We start from the raw sequence: 10,879 nt of genomic DNA on the forward strand, positions 1-10,879 counted from the left end.
CATGAAATGCTGTTGCTATAAAAAAAGAAGGAATCAGCAATTGAAAAAGAGGCTTTGATATACTCATAACCTTGTAGAATTGTAAAAAAGATTCCTAAAATAACTGTAAAAAATTAGTCCTTGAAGTCCTTGTGTGAAATTATTTTCTATTAATCTGTGATGAGTTTATATTACTGTTAGGCCTGATGTTAATAAAATTAAAGTGTTAAACAGAGGAATTTCAATTGGATTAAATGTTTGGATACCTTTAGGAGGTCATAATAGTTCTAATTCAATTCTAGGTGCTAATGATCTATGAAAAAATCCACAAGAAAAGAAATAAAAAAAAATACTTCAGATGTAATAAATAAAATTATCCCTCAACGTAATCCTTTAGTAACTAAAAAGGTATGTGGTCCTTGATAGGTTCCTTCTCGAACAATATCTCGTCATCATTGGTATATAATAAGTATTGTAATTAATAAACCAATTATTAATAGGTTATTGTTATAATAAGCACCCTCTAAATATCGCACTTTAATAATTGGATGTACCCATAAATTCCTTTGCTTGCATCGTTTTTTGCGCCTCAAATATAATATATATAGTAAATGAAATTTGTTGAGTCCTGCCATTATGAACGACACACAATAATTGCATGTACCGTGTCGTTGAATGTGTAAATCAACTGTCGAATATCGTGTCGGCATTGTTGTCGTTGTCGTGTCGCCTAATGTGGAAGCGTCCATACTCGGCCATCCTGTTTTCCCGCGCGTCCTCGCGAAGATCGGGTCGTTACTTCCTCTTAGTGCTGAAAAAAAACCATTTTTTTTAATGTTTTTTTTAAGTCGATAAATGTGTACTATATATTTAACAATTATTTTTCGTGCGTTATGGTGTTCCATTATGTGGTGATCCACTTTCACTTTAATACCTTTGTTTTATTGTTTTTTTTTTCTTTTATGTGGTATGGTGTTCCATTTTTAGGTTAATTAATTAAGACTCCAATAAATCAATTAACTCATCCGTTAATTTGTATTCTCTTATTGCATCTGCAGCTACAACTGCAGTGTATCGTTGGTAACCTTTCATTCCTTTTAGAGCCACAATTTCGTATCGATCGTTTCCTAGAACTTTCGTTACTTTGTAGGGCCCTCCGTATTTGTCACCTGTCTTGCGACTGACATCTTTAGTGTCTTTTTTATATCCTTGCTATAGAACCAAGCTTCCTACACTGTATTTAGTGTTTTCTTTCCTTTTCTTGTTAAACTGCTTCTGCATTTTTTTTGCTTTGTAAGTCCATTCTTGTTTTGGCTTTTTCTGCGATTGCTTGCCTATTTTCGGTGTGGATATCTTTTTCATCTAAATTTCCGTGACGATATTTATCAAAACCAAACATTAATGTGTGTGGGGTGTACCCTGTACTTCCATTAATGGTATTGTTCATTCCCCAGACAACATCTGGCAGTTTGTCGTGCCATTCGTTTTCATTCTGTACACTCTTATTTATGCCATCTAGAGGGTACGGTTGTAGCGTTAGACTTGTCCATTTGAACGGGGCGAAGCTACTGCATTTAAAACCAATTTAATTTTCCTTTCGTCGCAAAACTATTTAAATGTTTTAGACTTAAAGGCCTTGCCACGATTTGCGATAATACGTTTGGGTATCACAAACTTACAAAATAAATCTTTTAAACAATATGTTACTTCATTTGAGTTTGTTGTTTTAGTCGGTCTTGCAAACAAGTACTTTGAAAACGAATCCACGATCATAAAAATGTATGCGTTTTGTTTTACAAAAGGGTTCTATGTGGTTAATATGCCATGTACTAAGGGGTTCCTTTGGTTTAGCTATAGGGTGAAGGAAACCTTTTTTGCCTTATTGACTTTTCTTATATGCACAATCAATACATGCATTAACATACTTTTTTATGAACCGTGTCATTTTTGGGAACCAAAATTTACTTTTTAGTAAAGTTTCGCATCGTTTTAAACCAATATGACCTATTTCATCATGATATTTTCTCATTATATTAAACCTATATATTTTCGGAATTACCAGTCTTAATTCGCCATTTAAAATTTTCCTGTAAACTCTATCGTTTTTAAGACAATACGTGTTTTTTATTTCTCTAACCGCTGTGCTCGATTTTAGTTTTTCGCGAATTATTCGAATTTGTTCGTTTTGTATTTGTACTGTTAGTGCCCAGTAGTCAATTTCAAGTCCTAAAACATTTTCCGTGTTTCAGCTTAGGGCATCTACATGCGACATTTTGCACCTTGGCCTGTAATAAGCTACGGGCTTTAGTCTGCTGCTTGTTTTTTAGAAAAGGATACCGGCAATGCCTTTCGAGCTAGCATCAGTATGTAGTTATTTTTTTGAATCTAGGGTTGTATATCGTTAAAACAGGTTCATTTATAAGAATTGATTTTATTTTTGAGACTGCTTTATTTTTGACTTTGACTTTAACCCCAATCCCATTTTACGTTTTTTCTTAGGAATTTCTTTAATGTGACTATTTCGGCATGATTTTTAATAAATTTCCTGAAAAATGAACTTAGGGGGTTTTTAAATGTTTTTATTGCTTCTACCTTTTTTGAAACCGGGTTTGATTTCGTTTTCACTAATTTCGTATCCCAAAAAATCAATTTTAGTTTTGAAAAAATAACATTTTCCCAAGTTTAATTTTAAGTTGCTTTTTTCGCATATCTCTAAAATAGTTTTAAGTTTTTCCATTCCCTGAAATATCGATTTTGATGGAATCAAAATATCGTCAAGGTAAACTAATATTTCCGAATGACGTAATGGACCCATAATATTATTCACCCATCGCTGAAAAGACGCGGTAGCGTTACATAAGCCAAATGGGACCCTGAGGAACTCGTATTGGCCGACTGGAGTTATAAAGGCTGTTTTATCTATAGAATCTTTTGTTAAAGGAATTTGGTAATAACCTTCTTCCATATCCAAGCTACAAAAATATTTATTTCCGCCTAATTGTTTATAAGGTCCTCAATATTTGGTAATGGGTAATGATCTTTTACAGTAATAGCATTAAGCTTTCTATAATCAATGCATAGTCTATAATCTCCATTTGGTTTTTTTACCAAAATTGCGGGGCTGGCATATGACGAATTAGAGGTTTGTACAATACCTGCTGATAATAGTTCATTTATTTGCTCTCGCATTATTGTTTTTTCTTTTTCTGGCAATCTATACGGTTGATAGTATATTGTTTGTTTTGAATTTAAGGTTATGGAAAATTCAGTATTATTTATTTTGACCAGCTCGGCAGGAGATCGTGCAAAGCAAGATTGTTTTAAATTTAGTAAACGAAATAGATCATCCAGTTCGCCATCCGCCAAATCACCTCGTTTTATTACACAAGACTCAATGTTATTTTACTTTTTGACTTGAATACTATTTTTATTTTCACCTTCATATTTTGATAAAGTTACTTGATTGGGTTTTATTTTCAACATGATATTCGGTTGACTTAATATAGGCTGTCCTATAATAATATCAATATCATTCATTGTTGTATTTACTATTAGGATTTCTGTAGAAAAATCTATTTTATTTATTGAAACATCGGTTTTAATTAGGCCCTTTGGAATCACAAATGACCCACCAAAACCTCTAATAACCGTAGTAGAGGGCATCAATTGTAATTTTGTTTGATTTAGAACCTTTATATTTGCCACATTTATTGAACTACCAATATCTAAATACCCTCTAAACGGAATATTATTTATTATAACAACCAATTTATATAAATCATTTTGTGCTTGCCCTAAAGTGTTGACCTCCTCAAAATTTTGCAAAAATCGCATCGCTTTACGTCCTGCCTTTGTTTGAAACTAGCTTGTCGTTTAAAGCAATCCTTGGTACCGTGGTTTGTAAGACGGCATACTGAACATCGCGATGTTTCTGGTCCACCCTGTTTTGAAGTAGACGGTTTAGTGTCCTAACTTCCCACAAACGTAGCACTCAATTTTAGATCTCTTTTCTGAGGGAGGCTGTATTGCGCTTTTTTGGGGGCTTTGATAATTGTCCATAGGGAAAATAAAGCCTGCGTACAGCTTATCTGGAGTGATACATTGAAGTGCGCGAGCGTTTGGCTGCAACTCATCAGGGAGTCCTCGAATTATACAGGATATTGTAGCTTCATTGTCTAGTCGGCATTGTTGCGTAAGATTCAGTTTCGCATGATAGTAGTGAGTCATGAGTAGTGAGTCGGGACTTTTTTTTCGTGCGACTAGTTCGTCGTGGCGTAGAGAGAGTGGTAAGAGAGTGGCGTAATCAACACATCTGGAAAATAAATGCCCTGGATAACGATGTTTTCCACTCAGCCCAAGTTCTGTCATAGTTGTACAAACCATTCACGCGCTGCATCCCTTAACTTCATTTGCATGTATCCAGTTTTCTCATAATCGGTCCATCCGTGAATCTGGGAAAGTTGTTCAATTTTATTTAGCCATGAAATCACAGTGTGATAGCGATCATCGGGATCGAACGGCGGAATAATGTCACCTTTTACTGTTAGTTTTCCAGAGCTGGTATCCGTGGCTGTTACGGCGTCAATGTTTAAATCTTCTGAAGTCGCTAAAAGTCCTGGGTTTGAGTCAAATTTTCTTTTTAGAGCAGCTGTAATTTGTTTTTGAATAACTTTTTCAATTAAATTGTAACCGGTAAAATCGAAACAAAAATAAAGTTGATTTAAGATCCCACTTCTGAATTATTACACGAAGTTGAAAGGAAACGCATTTATTTGGAAACCACAGTTTTATTGCCACTAAATTCAACTATTTAACATCCGCATCAGCCGTTTGCTGAGAACATAATAATAATGACTGATATAATTATAAGTTTAAATATTAGGTTAAAATTTACAAAATAAATTTTAAAAATTATTTGTTTTTAATTTTAGTCAGTGGGAAAAATTTTACAGGAAGTTTATTTTGTGTTTATTTTATTCTATTTATATTAAAAATTTTTTTTTAACTTAAAAATTAGATGTTATTATATATAAATTATTATATAGAAGAATTGAACAGTGATTAAAATTATATATTGAAGAAATTTAGATTTGGAAATAATAAGTATTATTAACAAAAATTGTGCTAGCAGTTGTGGCTAGACAATAATATAATTTAATTTTATTAATAGTAATTAATTGTTTAGAACAATTTAAATTTAAAATTTAATAAGTGAAATTTCAAATTTTAATGATAAATTTAAATGAATTAAAGTATTTAATATTTATTTAATTTATATGTTTTATAAATCTATATGTGATTCTCTTTGGATTCTCTCTGGAATTTTCAATGAAAGTCTTTAATATATATATATATATATATATATATATATATATATATATATATATATATATATATATATATATATATATATATATTGTTATGGTATGAATATATCCAAAATAAATTATTAAATAATAATAAGATATAAATAAAGCAATAAGTTCAGTTCTGTTATTCGGTTACTTAGAGCAGTTTATAACAATAAAATAAATAACATTCTTTATATTAAGTTTTGGCCAACACTATATTCTAAATTATTATTTAATTTTGACAAATCCTGTATAATCAAAGAATTTAATCCATAAATTGACAGATAAAAACAGGAGCACCAACTTCAAAAATTTGTGTGACATACCAACATAAATTTTAAGGTTATAAATGATAAAATATAAAAATTTTGACAACTGCAATGATAAAATTAATAACATAGGAATGAAATAAATACAACAAAGAAATTATAGAATAATATAATTTGAATAAAGTCACAATAATTTAAAAATTTAGAAATGACAATTTAGTAACTAACTTTTAAAATAAATATCATTGGTTAAAAAAAAAAAGAAGGAAGAAGAAAATCAACAACGAAAAAAAATTTTTTTTTGCAAGAGAAAAAAGAGTAAAATAATTTTAATTGAAATTTAAAAAAAAATTAAAATCTTGATAAAAAAGGCATAAAATATTCAAAGGATTGATAATTAATAATTGTATAAGTGTAGTAATAAGAAATTAGTGAAAACAATTGAATAAAGTGAAATAAGTGAGAATACTCACAAAGGGACAATTTCCAAGATAAAGAAGTTGTGAAAAGGAAAAGAACAGGAGTGGAACTACAGCGGAGTATCTGTTTATTCTGCAAGGCCGTAACAATTTCCAATTAAAAAAAAAACACTTAAGGTACTGTTCTATTAAGTTTAAGTATTTCTTTTAGTATATAATATTTGAGTTCACATTTCCATATAATTTAGTTTTATGAGTGTAATTATGAGTATGAATGAATGAATCATTGTTTGTAAAATAAAATAATTGTAATAGCTAGTTAAGAAATTGTATATTTTGAATATTTTATTCATTATAAAAAACAGACCCGGTCTTAAAACTATTATAATCTGACCTTATAACCATAACAATTTATCGCAATAAAATTTTTTAATTTGACCTCACAATATAATACCCTGAGAATAAAAAAAATAATAATAACATAATAAAATAAAGAAATTCAAATAATTATTAATGGCGCCCAAATTAAAATCTGATTTTATTTAAAATAAAATTTATAAAAATAACTATAATACCATAACAATTTGGCGCCCAACGTGGGGCATATATAAAAATTGGGCATAAAAAAAAATTGGTCATAACAAAATTTGGCATTGAAGAGTTTACAGTAATAACAAATTTAAACAAGAAAAATGGAAAAAGGAATGACACTCAGAGATGGGAAACAAATAAGAGCAGAAGGAGAATCAGATGAAGAAGAAAGGAGACATGGAATGGGTGATTTCCAAGTACATTATATGGAACAAGACCATAATGAAGAAACAGAGAGAACTGAAACAGAAGAAATGATAGAAAATCAAACAGCAGAAAATTCACAGAAAAAGAAAGAGAGGATGGATATAATGAGTATGTTCCAGATTATGATAAAAAAAAATGGATGAATCTAAAGAAGAAATAAAACGAGAAATGAATACAAATAGTCAAAGAATGGAAGAGAAAATAGAAGATATTAGAAAACAATTGGAAGAAGTAAGAAGCTATGCCGAAAACAAAATACAAGAGACAAAACAAGAAATTCGAGATGAAATGTTAGGAAGATTAATGGAAGTGGAAGAAATACAATCTAGAGAAATGGAAAATATTAAGAAAAATGAAAATGAATTTAAAACGGAAATAGGTGGGAATAGTAAGAAAATAGAAATAAATACTGAGAAGATAAAGAAATTAGATAGAGAAATAATGAAAACGAATAAAAATATACAAGATATGGAGGAAGAGATGAACAATGAAATAAAGAACATACAAGGAAAAATAGAACAAATTGAGAAAAAAGGAATGAGTATGGAATATGTTGGAGGAGTAAAAACAATTTATGGAGCAACTAGTCAAAAATTTGACGGAAATATTAAAAAACTGCATCCAAAAATATTCATAAGAATTTTGAAAAATCGAATAAGAGGAATAAATAATATTGAAGACATAAAGGAAATAATAAGAGATCATTTAGAAAATCATGCGTTAATATGGTTTTTTGCCAGGGAAAAAGATATGTCGGAATTTCAAGATTTTGAAACGGCATTTTTACAATATTTCTGGGGGGAAAATACTCAATCAACCATCAGGGAACAATTATATTTCGGAAAGTTTGATGAAAATAGAAGCCATAGTTTAAACAATTATGCAATCCAACTACATGCGATGACACAATATCTGGAACCACCAATCCCTGAGGAGGAAATCGTTATGTTCATAGCAAGGCATTTCAAGGCAGAATTGGCTGAGACCATTGCAATACAAAATATAAGAAAATTGGATCAATTATCTATGTATCTACAAAGAGTAGAGAGAAATTTGATCAGACATGAAAATTCACAACAAAATATAAGAACAAATTATAGAAACAATGAAAATAATCAGAGAAACAACAATCAAAATAACAATTGGACAAATAATAGATTTAATAATAATAGAAATTATAATAATAATGCACAAATTAACAATAACAATAATTATAATAACAATAATTACAATAACAGAAACTAAAATACTAATACTAACAATAGAAACAACAATGATTCATACAGACAAAATAATTATAATGACAGGAACAATAGACAATATAGAGGACTGGAGATTAGAAATTCTGAAGGAAATATGCAAAGAGGAAATGGAGATCAAGAGACAAGAAGAGTAAATTTTCAAAGAATCAATCAAGATAGAAGAAATAGATCAGAAAGCAGAGATGATGATGTAACAAATATAAATGAGACAAGATTACATACAGCACAAATATATAGGGAAAATACAAGACAGACAACTGAACAAATAAATGACAATGAAAATTTTTAAATACGCACACATCAAATAAACAAAATCTATATATTTGTAAATATGAAAATCCAAATGAATTTATAAAAATAAATGAAAATATAGACACAGATGGAAATAATAGTTTAATTATTATAAATGGACTAATTAACAATTTAGAAGCTAAATTACTTATTGATACTGGATCAGAAGCATCAATGATTAATAAAAATTTTGTTGATAAATTAAATATTCCTATAAATAAAATTATTAAAATCCCAAAAATAAATTTAATAGGTGCTAATTCAAAGAAAATATGTGAAATTAATAGATTAATAAATATAAACGCTAATATTAAGGGAAAAGAATTTAATTTACAAGTATTAATTGCTCCAGATATTGAGACAGAAATAATAATAGGATATGATGAGCTAGAAAAACATAAAGCCATAATAGATATTGAAGAAAGAAGATTAAAATTGGATGGAACATGGATTAACTTTGAAATAATAGCTTTGAAGGAAGAAGGTAAAGTAGTTAATAATATGTACAAGGAAGAATTGAATAAAAATTATGATGATGAAGAAGAAGGGGAAGATGAAGTTATAATGGATTGTCCAGAGGACAGAAAAGAAGAAATAAAAATGTTAATGAATAAATATAATAATTTATTTTCAAAGGAAAATAGAATTGCGAAAGATTATGTATATAAAATAGAAGTCAATGAAGATATTAAGAATTTCAAAGCTAAAACTTATCCTATTCCATACAAGTATAAAGATCAAGTGAGAAAATGCATAAAAGAACTATTGGAAAATAAAATAATAGAAAGAAGCAACTCACAATACATTAATCCTATTGTTGTGGTATTAAAAAAGAATGGAGAATTGAGACTTTGTTTAGATGCAAGAAATATAAATAAATTTTCAAAACCTCAATATGAAGCACCTATGTCAGTTGAATCTATTTTGGGACGTATAACAAGAACATCTATATTTTCAAGACTAGACTTAAACATAGTTTTTGGTTGATTCCTTTACATGAGGATAGTCGGGATTTTACAGCTTTTTCCATAGACGGAGAAATCTATAGATTTTGTGTTGTGCCATTTGGTGTACAAAGTGCATGTAGTTCATTAGTAAGGGCACTAAATAAAAAATTATAACTGGGAATTTATCACAAAATAATTATTGGAATAAAAGACAATAACTGAGAACAACTTATAAAGAAGAATTAAAATTTGGTTTTCTTATTTCTTTTATAAATAAAATAAATCAAGAAAACAAATTTTGGGAATGTTGTTATGGTATAAATATATCCAAAATAAATTATTAAATAATAATAAGATATAAATAAAGCAATAAGTTCAGTTCTGTTATTCGGTTACTTAGAGCAGTTTATCACAAAAAAATAAATAACATTCTTTATATTAAGTTTTGGCCAACACTATATTCTAAATTATTATTTAATTTTGACAAATCCTGTATAATCAAAGAATTTAATCCATAAATTGACAGATAAAAACAGGAGCACCAACTTCAAAAATTTGTGTGACATACCAACATAAATTTTAAGGTTATAAATGATAAAATATAAAAATTTTGACAACTGCAATGATAAAATTAATAACATAGGAATGAAATAAATACAACAAAGAAATTATAGAATAATATCATTTGAATAAAGTCACAATAATTTAAAAATTTAGAAATGACAATTTAGTAACTAACTTTTAAAATAAATATCATTGGTTAAAAAAAAAAAGAAGGAAGAAGAAAATCAACAACGAAAAAAATTTTTTTTTTGCAAGAGAAAAAAGAGTAAAATAATTTTAATTGAAATTTAAAAAAAAATTAAAATCTTGATAAAAAAGGCATAAAAGATTCAAAGGATTGATAATTAATAATTGTATAAGTGTAGTAATAAGAAATTAGTGAAAACAATTGAATAAAGTGAAATAAGTGAGAATACTCACAAAGGGACAATTTCCAAGATAAAGAAGTTGTGAAAAGGAAAAGAACAGGAGTGGAACTACAGCGGAGTATCTGTTTATTTTGCAAGGCCGTAACAATTTCCAATTTAAAAAAAAAACACTTAAGGTACTGTTCTATTAAGTTTAAGTATTTCTTTTAGTATATAATATTTGAGTTCACATTTCCATATAATTTAGTTTTATGAGTGTAATTATGAGTATGAATGAATGAATGAATGTTTGTAAAATAAGATAATTGTAATAGCTAGTTAAGAAATTGTATATTTTGAATATTTTATTTATTATAAAAAACAGACCCGGTCTTAAAACTATTATAATCTGACCTTATAACCATAACAATTTATCGCAATAAAATTTTTTAATTTGACCTCACAATATAATACCCTGAGAATAAAAAAAATAATAATAACATAATAAAATAAAGAAATTCAAATAATTATTAATGGCGCCCAAATTAAAATCTGATTTTATTTAAAATAAAATTTATAAAAATAAACATTACACACTATAATACCATAACAATATATATATATATATATATATATATATATATATATATAT

Source organism: Diorhabda carinulata, chromosome 11 (genome assembly GCF_026250575.1).
Source record: "Diorhabda carinulata isolate Delta chromosome 11, icDioCari1.1, whole genome shotgun sequence".
Taxonomy (NCBI): Eukaryota; Metazoa; Arthropoda; class Insecta; order Coleoptera; family Chrysomelidae; genus Diorhabda; species Diorhabda carinulata.